We start from the raw sequence: 19,401 nt of genomic DNA on the forward strand, positions 1-19,401 counted from the left end.
TTACAGTCCCAGCGACCCTCTACAAGCTCACATAGGTTTGGGGTCCATTCATGGTTCGCATTCCACTTTTGGAGTATATGGTTTGTGTTGCCCCAATACCCATGTGCTCCCATTGCAATCTATTGTGACTATACATTGCTTGCATTACTTCCTTTTGCTATTACTGCATATTTTTGGTATTGTGTACATATATCTTGTGTATATTTGCTATCCTCATACCGAGGGTACTCACTGAGATACTTCTGGCATATTGTCATTAAAATAAAGTACCTTTATTTTTAGTATATCTGTGTATTGTGTTTTCTTATGATATTGTGCATATGACACCAGTGGTATAGTAGGAGCTTTGCATGTCTCCTAGTCCAGCCTAAGTTGCTCAGCTATAGCTACCTTCTACCAGCCTAAGCTGCTAGAAACACCTCTTCTACACTAATAAGGGATAACTGGACCTGGTACAGAGTGTAAGTACCCCTTGGTACCCACTACAAGCCAGGCCAGCCTCCTACATTGGTCGTGCAGCGGTGGGATAAGTACTTGCAACTACTTACCACTTTGTCATTGTGTACTTTTCATAAGAGAAAAATATACAAAACAAGTTCAGTGTATGTACACCTAACCAAAAAGTTTTGCTTTTCTTCTCTTACTCTATTGCTAAGTGCTGAAAAGTACCTCTAAACTTTCAAAAAGGTTTCTAAAAAGTTTTAAACGTTTTTTTTTCTGTTTCCTTAAAAAGTTCTAAAACTTTTTCTTTCTTTTTCTGTCCCTTAAGCCTTTTTCTATCATGTCTGGTACAGGTCCTACTCTTGATCTGGTCAGCTCTGCTTACGACCACCTTAGCTGGAAAGGTGTAAGGAGTCTCTGCATTGATAGAGGTTTAGGAGTAGGGAAGAATCCCTCTAGAGAATTGTTGATTAACATGCTCATTGAAAATGATAAGGTCTTAGCTGGCACATCTGTTGAGAAGTTAGGAGATGGTTCACACTCTGATTCTGGGGAAGCCCCAGCAAGAATGTTAGATGGTATTCTTTCCAACTTGCCCCTTAGCAGACCACCTAGCATAACTGGTACTAATGTGAACTCTCATCACAGTAGGGATGTCATTCCTGCAGGTCAAGTTGTTAGAGGGCCAACTGTTAGGGACAATTCTCCCTCTGTTCATTCACACCATTCTTCTGTGTCAAAGCATGCCCAACCCACCCACCCTGATGACAGAATGTTAGAAAGGGAGCTCAATAGATTGAGAGTGGAAGAGTCCAGGCTGAAGCTTAAACAGCAACAGCTGGCTCTCGACAGGGAATCTTTAGACTTAGGAAAAGAAAGACAGAGGTTGGGGTTAGGACCCCATGGTGGCAGCAGCAGTATTACAGATAGAATCATGCTCTTTCACAGGATTACTATGTATCTGCATAAGATAGTTCCCCCTTACAAGGAGGGGGATGACATTAACAAGTGGTTTGCTCACTTGAGAGGGCCCGTGTTGTACAGGGGGTCCCTCAAAGGCAGTGGGCTGCTATCCTATGGCTATCTTTCAGTGGAAAGGGTAGGTATAGGCTCCTTACTGTGAAGGAAAGTGATGCCAATAATTTTACCGTTTTAAAGAATGCACTCTTGGATGGATATGGCTTAAACACTGAACAGTACAGGATTAAGTTCAGAGAAACCAAAAAAAAGAGTCTTCACAAGACTGGGTAGACTTTGTTGACCATTCAGTGAAGACCTTGGAGGGGTGGTTACATGGCAGTAAAGTTTCTGACTATGAAAGCCTGTATAATCTGATCCTGAGAGAGCATATTTTGAATAACTGTGTGTCTGATTTGTTACACCAATATCTAGTGGACTCAGATCTGACCTCTCCCCAAGAATTGGGAAAGAAGGCAGACAAATGGGTCAGAACAAGAGTGAACAGAAAAGTTCATACAGGGGGTGACAAGGAAGGCAATAAGAAGGATGGTAAGTCTTCAGACAAGGGTGGGGACAAATCTAAAAATGAGTCTTCATCAGGCCCACAAAAACACTCTGGTGGGGGTGGTGGGCCCAAATCCTCTTCTAATCAAGTAAAGAAACCATGGTGCTATTTATGTAAAGTAAAAGGCCATTGGACAACTGATGCCAGTTGTCCAAAGAAAGGCACCAAGCCTCCCACTACCACAACCCCTACTGCTACACCTAGTGCCCCGAGTAATAGCAGTGGTGGTGGGAGCAAACCTACTAATAGCCAAACCAAGGGAGTAGCTGGGCTCCCTTTTGGTAATTTAGTTGGGGTTGGTCTTGTTAGGGAGACCACAGAGGCTGCGTTAGTCTCTGAAGGTGCCATTGATTTGGCCACCTTGGTTGCTTGTCCCCTTAATATGGATAAGTACAAGCAACTTCCCCTAATAAATGGTGTTGAGGTTCAGGCCTACAGGGACACAGGTGCCAGTGTTACCATGGTAATAGAGAAACTGGTACACCCTGAACAACACCTACTTGGTCACCAGTACCAAGTGACTGATCTCATAACACTTAGCCACCCCATGGCTGTTGTAAATCTCAACTGGGGGGGGTTACTGGTCCAAAGAAAGTTGTGGTTGCCTCAGATTTACCTGTAGACTGTCTACTAGGGAACGATTTAGAGACATCAGCTTGGGCAGAAGTGGAGTTGGAGGCTCATGCAGCAATGCTGGGCATTCCTGGGCATATTTTTGCTTTAACCAGGGCTTAGGCCAAAAAGTAAAAAGGACAGGGTGACTTGGATCCTGGAACAATGGACCAAGTGCTCCCTAAAGCTAGGGTTAGTAAAGGTAAATCCCTACCTACTATCCCTCCCTCTAGAGAGGATTCAACTTCTGAGGAAGAAGAATTCCCCCCCTGTGCAGCACCTTCACCAGAGGAGCTGGAAGCAGACAATGCTGAGCTTTTGGGTGGAGGGGGGGCCTGCCAGGGAGGAGCTGAGTGTGGCACAGCAAACCTGTCCAACATTAGAGGGTCTAAGACAGCAAGCTGTCAAACAGCAAAATGGGGAGGTCAGTGACTCACAGAGTTTACTGGGAGGACAACCTCTTGTATACAGAGGAAAGGGACCCTAAACCTGGAGCAGCCAGGAGATTGGTCATTCCCCAGCAATACAGAGAGTTCCTCCTAACTCTAGCCCACGACATTCCCTTGGCTGGACATCTAGGGCAAATTAAAACATGGGAAAGGCTTGTCCCCCTGTTTCATTGGCCTAGGATGTCAGAGGACACAAAAGATTTTTGTAAGTCCTGTGTCACCTGTCAAGCTAGTGGCAAGACTGGTGGCACCCTAAAGGCTCCCCTTATTCCACTGCCTGTGGTTGGGGTTCCCTTTGAAAGGGTAGGGGTTGACATAGTTGGCCCCCTTGACCCTCCTACTGCTTCAGGCAATAGGTTTATCTTGGTGGTAGTGGACCATGCCACAAGATATCCTGAAGCAATTCCTCTAAGGACCACTACAGCTCCTGCAGTGGCAAAAGCCCTCCTGGGAATCTTTTCCAGGGTGGGTTTCCCAAAAGAGGTGGTATCAGACAGGGGTAGCAACTTTATGTCTGCATACTGAAAGGCCATGTGGAAGGAATGTGGTGTAACATACAAATTCACCACACCTTATCATCCACAAACAAATGGACTGGTTGAGAGGTTTAACAAAACTCTCAAAGGAATGATAATGGGACTCCCTGAAAAACTCAGGAGGAGATGGGATGTCCTGTTACCTTGCCTCCTTTTTGCTTACAGGGAGGTACCCCAAAAAGGAGTGGGCTTCAGCCCCTTTGAACTCGTATTTGGGCACCCTGTAAGAGGTCCTCTAACACTTGTAAAGGAGGGTTGGGAACAACCTTTAAAAGCTCCTAAGCAAGAAATAGTGGACTATGTACTTGGCCTAAGATCCAGAATGGCTGAGTGTATCAAAAAGGCAAGTAAAAACCTTCAGGCCAGCCAAGAGCTCCAAAAGCAATGGCATGACCAGAAGGCTGTTCTGATTCAAAACCAACCAGGGCAGAAAGTGTGGGTCTTGGAGCCTGTGGCCCCAAGAGCACTCCAAGACAAATGGAGTGGACCCCACATTATTGTTGAAAAGAAGGGAGAAGTCACCTACTTGGTTGACTTGGGCACTGCCAGGAGTCCCCTTAGGGTGCTCCATGTCAATCGCCTGAAACCCTACTATGGCAGGGCTGATCTCACCCTGCTCATGGCAACAGATGAAGGTCAGGAAGAAGAGAGTGACCCTCTCCCTGATCTCTTCTCTTCCACAGAACAAGATGCTCTAGTGGAAGGTGTAGTTTTGGCAGATTGTCTTACTGCTGAGCAGAAAGACCACTGCATAAATCTCCTGGGTCAGTTTTCTGAACTCTTTTTCTACTGTGCCAGGCACCACTTCTTGGTGTGAGCACACTATAGATACTGGAGACAGCATGCCTGTCAAAAGTAAGATCTATAGGCAGCCTGACCATGTCAGGGACTGCATAAAACAAGAGGTTCAGAAAATGCTTGAACTGGGAGTGGTTGAGCACTCTGAAAGTCCATGGGCCTCTTCTGTGGTGCTTGTACCAAAGCCTCACTCTAAAGATGGGAAAAGAGAGATGAGGTTTTGTGTAGATTACAGAGGTCTCAACCAGGTAACTAAAACTGATGCTCACCCTATACCCAGGGCAGATGAGCTCATAGATACACTGGCATCTGCCAAGTATCTTAGCACCTTTGATTTGACTGCAGGGTATTGGCAGATCAAGTTATCAGAGGATGCTAAAGCAAAAACTGCATTTTCGTCTATTGGAGGGCACTACCAATTCACAGTAATGCCCTTTGGTTTGAAAAATGCACCTGCCACTTTTCAGAGGTTGGTGAATACAGTCCTGTAAGGGTTGGAGGCTTTTAGTGCAGCATATCTAGATGATATAGCTGTCTTTAGCTCCACCTGGGATGATCACCTGGTCCACCTATGGAAAGTTTTGGAGGCCTTGCAAAAGGCAGGCCTCACTATCAAGGCTTCAAAGTGCCAGATAGGGCAGGGGAAAGTGTTTTATCTGGGACACCATGTAGGTGGAGAACAGATTGCACCACTTCAGGGAAAATCCAAACTATCATAGATTGGGTTCCCCCTACAACTCAGACCCAGGTGAGAGCCTTCTTAGGCCTCACTGGGTATTACAGGAGGTTCATATATAGCTATGGCTCCATAGCAGACCCTCTTAATGACCTCAGTTCAAAGAAAATGCCTAAAAAGGTATTGTGGACAGCTAGCTGTCAGAAAGCTTTTGAGGAGCTGAACAGGCCATGTGCACTGCACCTGTCCTAAAAAGCCCATGTTACTCCAAGAAATTCATTGTTCAAACTGATGCATCTGAATTAGGGGTAGGGGCAGTCTTATGATAACTCAATTCTGAGGGCCAGGATCAACCTGTTGCTTTTATCAGCAGGAGGTTGACCCCTAGAGAAAAGCGTTGGTCTGCCATAGAGAGGAAGGCCTTTGCTGTGGTCTGGGCACTGAAGAAGTTGAGGCCATACCTGTTTGGCATTCACTTCATTGTTCAGACAGACCACAAACCTCTACTTTGGCTAAAACAAATGAAAGGTGAAAACCCTAAATTGTTGAGGTGGTCCATATCTCTACAGGGAATGGACTATACAGTGGAACATAGACTCGGGAGTACACACTCCAATGCAGATGGACTCTCCAGATATTTCCACTTAGACAATGAAGACTCATCAGGTCATGGCTAGTCTTATTGTCCTTCGTTTGGGGGGGGGGGGGGGGGGTTGTGTAGGAAAGTACCATCTTACCTGGCATGTTACCCCCATATTTCACTGTATATATGTTGTTTTAGTGTATGTGTCACTGGGACCCTGCCAGCCAGGGCCCCAGTGCTCATAAGTGTGCCCTGTATGTGTTCCCTGTGTGATGACTAACTGTCTCACTGAGGCTCTGCTAACCAGAATCTCAGTGGTTATGCTCTCTCTTTGCTTTCCAAATTGTCACTAACAAGCTAGTGACCAATTTCACCAATTCACATTGGAATACTGGAACACCCTTATAATTCCCTAGTATATGGTACTGAGGTACCCAGGGTATTGGGGTTCCAGGAGATCCCTATGGGCTGCAGCATTTCTTTTGCCACCCATAGGGAGCTCTGACAATTCTTACACAGGCCTGCCACTGCAGCCTGAGTGAAATAACGTCCACGTTATTTCACAGCCATTTACCACTGCACTTAAGTAACTTATAAGTCACCTATATGTCTAACCTTTACCTGGTAAAGGTTGGGTGCTAAGTTACTTAGTGTGTGGGCACCCTGGCACTAGCCAAGGTGCCCCCACATCGTTCAGGGCAAATTCCCCGGACTTTGTGAGTGCGGTGACACCATTACACGCGTGTACTGGATATAGGTCACTACATATGTACAGCGTCACAATGGTAACTCCGAACATGGCCATGTAACATGTCTAAGATCATGGAATTGTCACCCTAATGCCATTCTGGCATTGGGGAGACACTTCCATGATCCCCTGAGTCTCTAGCACAGACCTGGGTACTGCCAAACTACCTTTCCCGGGGTTTCACTGCAGCTGCTGCTGCTAACCCCTCAGACAGGTTCCTGCCCTCCTGGGGTCCAGCCAGGCTTGGCCCAGGAAGGCAGAACAAAGGACTTCCTCTGAGAGAGGGTGTTACACCCTCTCCCTTTGGAAAAAGGTGTCAGGGCTGGGGAGGAGTAGCCTCCCCCAGCCTCTGGAAATGCTTTGATGGGCACAGATGGTGCCCATCTCTGCATAAGCCAGTCTACACCAGTTCAGGGATCCCCCAGCCATGCTCTGGTGCGAAACTGGACAAAGGAAAGGGGAGTGACCACTCCCCTGACCTGCACCTCCCAGGGGAGGTGCCCAGAGCTCCTCCAGTGTGCTCCAGACTTCTGCCATCTTGGAAACAGAGGTGCTGCTGGCACACTGGACTGCTCGGAGTGGCCAGTGCCAGCAGGTGACATCAGAGACTCCTTCTGATAGGCTCTTACCTGTGTTGCTAGCCTATCCTCCTTCCTAGGTAGCCAAACCTCCTTTTCTGGCTATTTAGGGTCTCTGCTTTGGGGGAATTCTTTAGATAACGAATGCAAGAGTTCCTCTGCATCTCTCTCTTCACCTTCTGCGAAGGAATCGATCGCTGACTGCTCAGGACGCCTGCAAAACCGCAACAAAGTAGCAAAGACGACTACTGCAACCTTGTATCGCTGATCCTGCAGCCTTCTCGACTGTTTTCCTCGTGGTGCATGCTGTGGGGGTAGTCTGCCTCCTCTCTGCACTAGAAGCTCCGAAGAAATCTCCCGTGGGATGACGGAATCCTCCCCCTGCAACCACAGGCACCAAAAGAACTGCATCACCGGTCCTCTGGGTTCCCCTCTCAGCACGACAAGCGTGGTCCCTGGAACTCAGCAACTCTGTCCAAGTGACTCCCACAGTCCAGTGACTCTTCAGTCCAAGTTTGGTGGAGGTAAGTCCTTGCCTCCCCACGCTAGACTGCATTGCTGGGTACCGCGTGATTTGCAGCTGCTCCGGCTCCTGTGCACTCTTCCAGGATTTCCTTTGTGCACAGCCAAGCCTGGGTCCCCGACACTCTAACCTGCAGTGCACAACCTCCTGAGTTGTCCTCCGGCGTCGTGGGATCTCCTTTTGTGACTTCGGGTGAGCTCCGGTTCACTCCTCTTCGTAGTGCCTGTTCCGGCACTTATGCGGGTGCGGCCTGCTTCTGTGAGGGCTCCCTATCTTGCTGGGCGCCCCCTCTGTCTCCTCACGCAATTGGCGACATCCTGGTCCCTCCTGGGCCACAGCAGCATCCAAAAACCCTAACCACGACCCTTGCAGCTAGCAAGGCTTGTTTGCGGTCTTTCTGCGTGGGAACACCTCTGCAAGCTTCTTCACGACGTGGGACATCCATCCTCCAAAGGGGAAGTTTCTAGCCCTCTTTGTTCTTGCAGAATCCACAGCTTCTACCATCCGGTGGCAGCTTCTTTGCACCCTCAGCTGGCATTTCCTGGGCATCTGCCCAATCTCAACTTTGTCGCGACTCTTGGACTTGGTCCCCTTGTTCCACAGGTACTCTCGTCCGGAAATCCACCTTTGTTGCATTGCTGGTGTTGGTCTTCCTTGCAGAATTCCCCTATCACGACTTCTGTGCTCTCTGGGGAATATAGGTGCACTTTACACCTACTTTTCAGGGTCTCGGGGAGGGCTATTTTTCTAACCCTCACTGTTTTCTTACAGTCCCAGCGACCCTCTACAAGCTCACATAGGTTTGGGGTCCATTTGTGGTTCGCATTCCACTTTTGGAGTATATGGTTTGTGTTGCCCCTATACCTATGTGTTCCCATTGCAATCTATTGTGACTATACATTGCTTGCATTACTTCCTTTTGCTATTACTGCGTATTTTTGGTATTGTGTACATATATCTTGTGTGTATTTGCTATCCTCATACTGAGGGTACTCACTGAGATACTTTTGGCATATTGTCATAAAAATAAAGTACCTTTATTTTTAGTATATCTGTGTATTGTGTTTTCTTATGATATTGTGCATATGACACCAGTGGTATAGTAGGAGCTTTGTATGTCTCCTAGTTCAGCCTAAGCTGCTCAGCTATAGCTACCTTCTACCAGCCTAAGCTGCTAGAAACACCTCTTCTACACTAATAAGGGATAACTGGACCTGGTACAGAGTGTAATTACCCCTTGGTACCCACTACAAGCCAGGCCAGCCTCCTACAAATATGTTGTAGGAATAGCTCTGACAACTCAGAGGCGGCTGGCAGTCCTTGTAAGGGAATATGGTGGTGCATTTTGGTTAATACGTCCAATATCACAAGAATGGTGGAATATCTTTGCTCGTTTGGGAGGTCAGTTATAAAGTCCATGGAAAGAGTGGGCCATGGCTGAGGAGCATTTGACAAGGGTTGCAATAATGCAGCCTGTCTTTGGGTATATTCTTTGGCAAACTTCGCAATTTGATACCAGTTGCTTGCAATCTTTCAAAATGGATGTCCTCTGGAAGGATATTTTTAGAAGATTGCAGGTTTTAGTAACCACCCCGCCGATGCCCTGCTAACAGACTCACATAAGTCCAGTTCAACACTTCATCCTGTAGTTCTTTTGATGGCAGATATAACATCTGGTTATGGAACAACAGACCATGATCGAATTGTCGCCCGGAATCTGCAGCCAACCAAGTAGAAACGTCAACCTGATGTACAACATGCCTTACCTTGGATTCCCCCGTGTTTACGGAAGCACAAATGTGAGTAATGAAATTTGTGAGCTGTAGGAGAGCCTTGGCTCTAACTAAGCTTGCGGATGATGTTTCTTCCAAGACGTCGGGCGAAATAAGGCATCAGCCTTGTGATTGTTAGACCTTGGACGATAGGTGAGGACGAGGTTATAGTCTGTGAAAAAGAGTGACCACCACAATTGTCTAGGAGTTATAGCCTTGACTGATTTAAAAACAAAATTGGAGATTATGATATTCCGTAAACACTGTGATAGGGTTTTGCTCCCCAATAGGATAATGCCTACATTCCTGGAAGGCAGCCCTGACTGCTAGCAGCTCCCGGTCAAAAATCGTATTTCTTTCTGCATCATTCAGTTTGCACGAGAAAAATGCTACAGGATGCAGCTGACCAGTATTCTGTTTTATTTGGGATAACACTGATCTGATAACAACATTGGCAGCATCAGCCACTACTTAAATGGTAACCAGGCGTCTGGGTGAAGAAAAATATGGTTTCTGATGTGAATGCTAGTTTGAGTCAGTAAACGCCTTGCCCACACCTGGTGACAAAAAAAACGGGGAACATTTTGGAGAAGTGTTGTTATAGGCGTCACTAGGGCGGAGAAGTTGGAAATGGACCTACAATAGAAATTTGCAAAGCCCATAAATCTTTGCACCCATTTCACATTGGTGGGGCTCTGAAATTGTAGTACAGTATGTACCTAGGACCCGTCCATTGTGAGTCCCTTGACAGACATGTTATGTCCCAAGAATTGGACAGATGTGTTAGAAATTGGGTGTCTAGGTGGCAGTCAGTTTGCAACTTGCCCAAGTAGGGGCCCTCACTCTAGTCAGGATAAGGGAGATACCTGCTCAGATAACCCCTGCTCACCCCTTGGTAGCTTGGCACGAGCAGTCAGGCTTATCTCAAAGCAATGTGTAAAGCATTTGCACATAACACACAGTAATAAGTGAAAACACTACAAAAGGACACCACACCAGTTTTAGAAAAATAGCCAATATTTATCTGTGTAAAACAAGATTAAAACTATAAAAATCCAACATACAGTGATAAAGATATGAATTTTGCAAGATTTACTAAAAAATACAGTTCCTTGAAGTCAATAGCTCCACCTGGGGCTATCACAGCGTTGTGATCAACAAAACCAACAGTAAAGACCAGCCGCGGCATAGTGGGCCAGCTAGTGTCTGGAAGACCCGCAAACAGTACCTTTGGAATTGCAGGGCGCAGTGATCCTCGCGGTGAGCTCCGAAGAGTGACATTACTGGTGTTGGTTCCGGAGCTGGCGCCATCGGGCCCTTGAAGTCACATGTTGCAGATCGAACTCCGGGCTGATGAAGTCAGAAGCACTGGCGTCGGGGCTGCGATGTTAAGTGGGACGATGAAACGTGCGGTGCCCGCAGGTCACAGTGGAGGCAGCGGCTCAGTGACGGCGTCAGTGAGACCAGGGCTAAGGTGTGAAGTGGGGTGGTGTGTGGTGCGGTGACACAAGGTCACGGTGCAGGCAGCAATGGTGTCATTGCTGAAGCGCTGTTGTCGGTAAGCCCAAGTTGGCATTGCAGGATGGTGCTTCGTGACCCTCAGGAGTGGTGTCCACAGGCCACGGTGCAGGCAGGGATGCCTGGTGATGACACTGGAGTTGATGGTGCTTGCGTCGGTGGACCGGGGCTGCGGGGCGGTGCTTTGTGTACCTCACGAGCAGTGTCCACAGGCCACGGTGGAGGCAGTGGTGCCAGTGTCAGCAGGAGCGGTGTCGTCAGGGATGCCCAGTCTGCAGTGTGAGCAGGCGATGCCAGAGTGCGGGGCCCACAGGTTGCGGTGCGAGCAGCGACTCGGTGAAGTCATCAGATGACGGCGTTGTGGAGTCCAGGGTCACAGTGCAAAGCAGGGCAGTGTGGCATCAGCAGGTCACGGTGCAGGCCAGCGGCGTCGTTGACAGCGTTGCAGTGATTTTTCCCCTTGAACAGCACAAAACACACAGTTCCCAGTGCTGTAGGAAGAGGAAACTGAAGTCTTTGATATCCCTGAGACTTCCAACAGGAGGCAAGCTCTACTCCAAGCCTTTGGAGAACTTCCTCAAGCAGGACACGCAGCAAAGTTCACCCTTTGCACTCTTTTCAGGCAGAAGAAGCAACTGCAGGCCAGTCCAGCAAAGCAAGACAAAGGCAAAGGGACAGTACTCCTCCAGCTCTTCTACTGGGCAGAGGTTCCTCTTGATTCCAGAAAGATTCTACAAGTCTGGGGTTTTGGGTCTACTACTTATACCCCTTTCTGCCTTTGAAGTTGGCAAACTTCAAAGCAAAGTCTCACATGTTTGCAAGATCTTTCCTTGTCCAGGCCAGGCCCCAGACACACACCAGGGGGTTGGAGACTGCATTGTGTGAGGGCAGACACAGCCCTTTCAGGTGTGAGTGACAACTCTTCCCCTCCATCTCAGCACAGATGACTCATCAGGATATCCAGGCTACACTCCAGCTCCCTTTGTGTCACTGTCTAGAGGAGAGGTGTAAACATCCCAAATGTCAAAGTGACCCAGATGGGGAATCCACAACCAGGCAGAGTCACACAATGGTTTAAGCAAGTAAATGCCTACTTTCTAAAAAAGGCATTTTCAAACTCACAATGCAAAAAACAACTTCACTAAACGATGTATTTTTAAATTGTGAGGTCAGGGACCCTAAATTCTATATTTCTATCTGCCCTCAAAGTTAATCTGCGCTTTAAAGTTATTAAATGGCAGCCCCCATGTTAACCTATGAGGGAGATAGGCCTTGCAACAGTGAAAAACGAATTTGGCAGTATTTCACTGTTAGGGCATATAAAACATACCAGTACATGTCCTACCTTTTAAATACACTGCACCCTGCCCATGAAGCTAACTAGGGCCTACCTTAGGTGCTTTACATGTAGTAAAAGGGAAGGTTTAGGCCTGGCAAGTGGGTACACTTGCCAAGTCGAACTGGCAGTTTAAAACTGCAAACACACAAACACTGCAGTGGCAGGTCGGAGCCATGTTTACAGAGCTACTAATGTGGGTGGCACAACCACAGCTGGCGGCCCACTAGTAGCATTTGATTTTCAGGCCCAGGGTACCTCTGGTGCAATTTATTAGGGACTTACCAGTAAATCAAATATGCCAATGATGGATAAAGCAATCCCCAATACAATTTACATAGGGAGCACTCGCACTTTAGCACGGATCAGCAGTGGTAAAGTGTGCAGAGACCATAAACCAGCAGAAACAGAGTCCAGCATACCATAAAACAGGAGGTCAGAAGGCAAAAAGACAGGGGGGACAAGCCAAAAAGCTGCCAGGTCTAACAAGATGAAATATGAAATTCACATTTTTTGATTTTCACATAACGATGGTTCTCACTTAAGGCCTGGAGCACCTTTTTAACATGGGTAATGTGTTCATCCTCAGATTCGGAATAGATGAGGATGTCACTGATATAGACAACCACAAAGATGTTTAAGGACTCTCCCAATACACTGTTCACAAAATGTTGGAAATAAACCAGGGCGTTACAAAGGCCAAACGGTACAACCTGGTATTCAAACAAGCCAAATTTAGTGCAGAACGCTGTCTTCCACTCGTGTCCTTCGCACATCTGCACCAAAAGATACGCCCCTCATAAATCTAATTTGTAGAAAATGGTTGCTCTTTTGACCTGATCTAGAAACTCGTAGATTAGTAGAATGAGGTAATGTTTCTTCTGCGTGACATTATTCGAATCCTGGTAATCAACGCAATTCTTCGTTCTTTTAAGAAACAAAGAACAATAGCAAAGAAACTAGAAACTTACAAAGTCATACAGAACAATTGGTCACATATTTATCTAGGTATTGAGGAGGTGTCCGGTCTCAGGCTCTGTCAGAACATAAATATGGCTGCATGGTAGAAACCCTCGGCTCAAGATCTATTTTGCAATCGAAATTGTGATGTGGGGGGCAATGTGTACCATTTTTTCATAGAAAACATCCCCAGACTTGGAGTAAGTATTGTGTAATCCTTCAACTTGTATAGAAGAAGCGGTAATGATGATGGATAGGCATTTCTCCCAAAAATGTTCTGATGTGAAATGAAGAGATCCTAGTACCCAATCTATTACGGGATTGTGTAACTGCAACCAAGGAAGCCCTAGAATAATACCATACTGTGGGGCATCCATTTCCTCTTAGTGACCCCCACAACAAGACATATGACTCAAGTGTGTGGTGTGAGATTAGGTCAGAAGATAATAGGGACCCGTCTACCGCCCAAATTTGTTCTGGAGTTAACTTACACTGCACTGGGATTTTATGCCTAACCACATATATCACAGAAATTCACTGTAGCCCCAGAAATGATCATGATTGACGCAGTTAAGCAGAGAATTCCAAGAATAAAGATGGATACATCCATGGTCACATGATGAGTGGTGGTGGCTTGACTGGTATTCCCTACATTGTGAAGGAGTGCTTCCCAGGTTCTCTTTGGTTGTGCAATAACCTGACTATCTAGTACATGTGTGATCTCTACTTGCACACTGCAATAGTGCAGACAAATGTTTGTGTTTTCTCATCACACATCAGCATGCATGTTGCACGATAATCAAGATCTTCTTAGAGTTTTGCAACACACGATACACACTTTAGAGCATGCACATAAACTGCACAGCTTAATAAAACCATAGCTTTGTTGTGTAGAATGTTCAGCAACAATGTTGCACAGCAGTGTTCTCTCTGGTGGTGAGAAATACAATGTTTCTTTTGTTCCATTATTCGCAGCCGTCAGCCCAAGCAATCCAACCAGCCCCTCCTAATGAGCGAGGCAGCGAACTATATCCCAGGCGGTGTGCTCTGAAATTAGTATTTATCATCTTTTCCTAAAAGAGGCGTCTATGCGAAATATGGAGTCTGGCAAGGGAGGCGTTGAGTCTTGATTCCTCGATGTGAAGCACCGAATTTTCCAGAACCAGTCCTTTTTTAGTCTGGAGGCTCCAAAATGGCTGCTGAGACTAAAAGTTTTACGAGAGTTTGGTCGGCTGCCCCATGGTGATTAGGGCAGCTCACCAACTTCAAGACTTCCACCAAAGGCTTGGAGGCCAATCTCGGGCACCAGTCAAGCAAAGTAAAAGCCCAGTAATCACCATCATACATTGAGGCAAAAAGTCCTCCCCACTATGCTAGCATCACCATGAGTGTAGACAGGTGGCCCCAGTCAGAGCCCCAAAAAGATGAACTAAGGTAGTCTAGCTCATAACCCTTCCACCCAAGACAATGACCATGTTCTAATTGTGGGATTGGTAGCAAAGCCTACCAATGGGGGCTTCACAACAGCAATCACGGACACCACCTGTGGATACCTCCCATTGTTGATAAGCTTTAAACTTCAATAATCTGGTTCCTCCGGTCCTAACATAGAATTGAACATTTTATAGCATTTGTAAACAAAAATGTTCAATTCTATTAGGGGCACAGAGGCGAAGATTATTCCACCTAATATTGTGTTTCTGAAAGATTGTTGTCCTGTCTATACTGATAATGATGCTGGTACATGCTATTGTCAAATTATGTAGATATTTTAGACCCCACCCAAATTATACTAGTTTGTTTGGAGTTTTGTTCTCAGTTTCAGATTAGAAGCAAGAATGAACTCAAGGTGGTACATACTCAAGAAAGAATCCCTTGCACAAGAGGAGGCAGCATTTATCATGTTTGACTAGTTTATAGACTGACATGACTGCTGATTTGTTAATAGACATTTTAACAATGTCTCATGTTGTTATCGGATTAAAGGGATTTGTATTTTTCTTTCACACCTCCGTAGACTTTTGGATCAAGTTTGCACTATATGTTAAAAACTACAGTAGAATGCATTAAGATGAAACAAAAACAAAGCTGTAACATAAAGAAAAAGAAATCTATACCATTTTCAGCCCTGACAAGTTTCATGCGTGATATGCTGCTCCATTCTATCTTGTTTTAATTCTGGGACTTCTAGTCTTGTTTAGTTTCCTTCATAAAACATGACTACAGCTCCCAGAATGCAAAGGAAAAAAACCTGGAGTGGAGCAGCACATCACATGGACCTCGGAAACTTGGCACCTATGCGTTTACTGACTGACTGGTACAGAATGAATCCAGAAAACCTAGTTAAATCGCAACTTCCATGCTTAAATTTTGTCATCTTAGGCAAATATTTTATTTTACCAAAACTGTTTTTCTTCATTATGGTATATGAAAGTACTTTAGAACATGCAAGTTCAGACTACCAGTTGTACTGAACTGACACTTTTAACAAGTACTTCTCAGTGTAGTGATATAATGTGCCTATTAATGTCAAACTTTATACTAAAGAAACACTTTTTAAAGTTTGAAAATACTTGATCCTGTTGTACGTGGTTTGTTCTAAGGTTTGCATTACACGTTTTCAAGGCTCAGCTCGTGCAGGGGCTGTAAGATTCGAGTCAGACCCTTGCCTCTTCCTGTTAATTTGTTAGCTCGCCCACCCCAACTCGTGCATCCAACATATCAGACTGAGATGACAATCAAGACACGGACATTGACCGAACACAACGTCACATCCAATGCTACAGCCCTTCGTTAAATAAAATAAAGAGACCCTCTAGAGTCGCTCTCGCACGATGCGCTGCATAACTGATGCCCCAGTCACTTACTGAATCCTTCTCTTATTCGAACCTTAAGGAACCGGCAATGCGATATCAGCTTTATAGGGATCACGGCAGACACCTTTGATTGGGCAGACACTTGAATTGGCGTTGGACTGACGCAGGGAAACGTGGCGTAAACCACGTATACCTATACACGTTAATATGGCGTCCAGTAGATTGTATTGTGTGCACGAAATATGTTTAATGTTTGCATTTAAGCTAGTTTGGGTTCCTTTTCATGTTGCACTCGAATTAAAAGGAAAGTTTCACTGATTAAGCCCAATGCCTACACCCAATTCGTGCTTTTAAATGTTGTAGTATCAAATGTATGCACACGAGGAGACAGCCAGGGGGCTGTACATCGGTATACCAAATAGCAGTCAGAGCGCTGAGGCGCTAGAAGCCATGCAACGTTGAAAAATACGACAACAACGTGGTGTTGAAAAGAAGTAACAACGGAGAGGATGAATGTGTCACACGTCGCCGTGTCAAGAGATAGCGGCTTAGCGAGCGCGCTACCTTCAGTTAGTTGCGGCTCCGGAAATTGCGTAAGTGGCGTTTGTCTCGTAATGTACAAATAACGGTTCCTCGCCACGGCCATTGTTCAAAACTAGTGAACAAGCCTGTTCAGGCTGGCGGGAAGGCACGCCCTTGTGTGTAAATAAGAGTCGCGCTGACTAACGTCTACTTGGGTATTGTATAAGGCGCACGAAATGAGCGTGATCAATTTACATTTCTTGGTGCTGTCACTGATGGTTGAATTTATTGCAGTTCTATCTTAAGCGAATCTCACAGGCTTGCGAGTAATAAAAAAAATTCTAGCTTAAGCTTCAAGAATTTTCAATTCTATGTCAGGACCGGAGGCGAGGATTATGCACAATCTTTCTTCACTTTTTATTAATAGCAAGTTCAAAGTTCAACAAAGAAAACTACAATGCCCATGAGACCTATTCCCATGGCAACCAATGTCCAATCACACTGCCATCAGACTGCTTGTATAAATATCCCCAGGTGGTGACGTTCTTCCTCTTTCTTCACTGCTGCAAAGGATTGTCTTTTGACGATTTACTGTTAATATATATAGTTTGCCTATTGTATTGATCGCGCACGTTGCTTGGCAACTGGACGCGCAGTAGGCTTTTTCAGCCCGAGCGTGATCGATATTTGATACCAGTCGGGTCCACCAGAGGGCGCTCTTTCGCGTGCTCTGGTGTTCCCGAGCGTTTCTCCTCAGCGATTCGAGTCGCGTTTGCGCTCGGTCGCCTTGGGAAAACGCATTTGGGCTAAAAGTGAGTCCCTCCTCACTTTAAGCCCTGCCAACCCCCGCATACACCGCGTGGCAGTGTATTTTTACTCGGGGCCCTTATTTAACGCGCATCTCGTGCGTTGAGGCCCTTGCCTTCTGGGCACATTTTCCGTTCCAGCAGGAGTGTGGGGGGGCTGCCCTGTAAAGCGAAGGGTGTTTTTTTCCTGCAATTTAACCCTCGCCTCCGTGTCCTTAATAGAATTGAAACTTTGCTTCACGATAGCTAGGAAATTTCTCATTCTATTAAGGACACAGAGGCAAGGATTATGCTTTCCCTTTCTTTTACTGTTCCAAACAGCAGCCAATGAAATAACAGTAAAACAAAAACATCAAAACCCATGATGCTTGATAATAAAGGCAGATGGACCAATCATAGCTCAGTACCTTAACCCATAAAAGCTATGACCCCCAAATGCCACTTCTCTTTCTTTGTAATATTCAGATAAGAACCATAACTAAGTAGAAACACATCTCCTTCCAGATTAACAGTACAAGAACAACCATTCTGAAGTCCTGAACATCCCAATCTGAGCTCAACAGGCATCAGCTTAGGGCCAATAGGGTTGCTTCCCACCTCCTGGAGTCCAGTACAGCAGCAGATAAACAGTCCGGGTGGCGCACCATAAGCCATACAACCACTGTGCCTTACCCTTGAGATGGGAACCAGTGGAATTTGAGTGGTGTCGTGTTGCGGGGAGGCCCCCCTATAGGAGGCAGGCCTGGTTTGTAGTGGGTACCCTAGGTACTTACACCTTATACCAGGATCAGTTATCCCTTATTAGTGAAATGTAGGCAGTGTTCTAGCAGCTTAGGCTGTCTAGAGGTAGCTGTAGCAGAGTAGCTTAGGTTGAACTAGGAGACATGCAAAGCTCCTGCAATACCGCTATAGTTACACACACAATAAATGACAATACTCAGTGTTACCAAAAATAAAGGTACTTTATTTTAGTGACACACGGCCAAAAATATCGTAGAGACAATACTCCTTCTAGAGGTAAGTATTATACACAGTATATACACTAGAGACCAAAATCAGGTAAGTAAATAGTCATAGAATAGTGCAAACACTAGAAGATACAATAGAATGCAATAGGCCTAAGGGCAATACAAACCATATACTAAGAAAGTGGAATGCAAATCACAAATTCCCCCCTAGGCAAGTGTAGTGTGTAGAGGGGCGCTGGGATTGTAAGAGAACACCAAAGGTAAGTAAAATACCCCACCCCAGAGCTCAGGAAAGTAGGAGTACAGTACTGCAAGTTTCCTCAGGACACACTACAAGTCGTGATAAGAGTTATTGCAAGAACCAAGCAAGACCGCATGCAACAAGTGGTGGATTCCTGGACCTGAAGACCTGTGAACAGACGAGACCAAGTCCAGAAGTTGCAGAAGATTCCAGGAAGGACAGGAGCCTCTGCCAACCTAGAAGATGGTGCAAAAGAGGATTCTCCGGTTAGAAGAAATCTGCAGAAGAGCACCAAAGAAGATGGCTGCGGGTTCCTACGTGATGCAGGAGATGTCCCACGTCAAGATATTTGATGCAGGCTGTTTGCGTTGCTGTATTCCTACAACAAGCCTAGGTTCAAGCAAAGTCACGGTTTGCATCAAAATGGCGCTGCCTGGACTCAGGAGGGACCTGTGAGCCTCAACTTGGGCTGAGGAGGCAGAGGGGGATCCCAACACTGGAGAGAGCTCACAGATGACCATGCAGCACCCACGGGAGTCCCAGGACACGGGGACAAAGAAGAATTGCCGTTGGTGCCGCACAACAAAAGAGGGTTCCACGCCACCGGAGAACAACTCATTGAGTTGTGCGTCGCAGGATGGAGTGCTGGGGACCTGGGCTACACTGTGCACAAAGGATTCTTGGAAGAAGTGCATAGAAGCCCAAGGAGCTAGACAAGATGCGGTGCACAGGGGTACTGTCGCAAACCGGGAAGGCAAGCACTTAACGCCTCTAAAATTTGGACAGCTGGACCTTAGGACAGTCTGGGTAGGATGGGTCCACCACCTGTGTTCCAGTCAGGAGAGGAGTCCCAGAGAAGCGGTCGTCATCTTGGAAGGAGCCTGCAGGAGCAGGAAAGTGACTCTGTCACTCCACGAGAGATTAGTTCGGTTCTTCTGGTGCAGGGTGAAGACAGGGGGTCCTCAGAGCATGCACACCTTGGAAACTGTTGCA

General features: G+C 46.2%; 1 protein-coding gene across 1 annotated transcript in view; it reads right to left on the bottom strand.

The window, feature by feature from the left end:
• TMEM219 (transmembrane protein 219) overlaps positions 1–16,032 on the bottom strand; it is a 211,048-nt gene extending 195,016 nt beyond the window's left edge. Inside the window, exon 1 of the mRNA XM_069201642.1 lies at positions 15,923–16,032. The gene's annotated coding sequence lies outside the window, so the exon portion shown is untranslated. The remainder of the gene's footprint in view (positions 1–15,922) is intronic.
• Between the last annotated feature and the right edge of the window lie 3,369 nt (positions 16,033–19,401).

Source organism: Pleurodeles waltl, chromosome 7 (assembly GCF_031143425.1).
Source record: "Pleurodeles waltl isolate 20211129_DDA chromosome 7, aPleWal1.hap1.20221129, whole genome shotgun sequence".
Lineage (NCBI taxonomy): Eukaryota > Metazoa > Chordata > Amphibia > Caudata > Salamandridae > Pleurodeles > Pleurodeles waltl.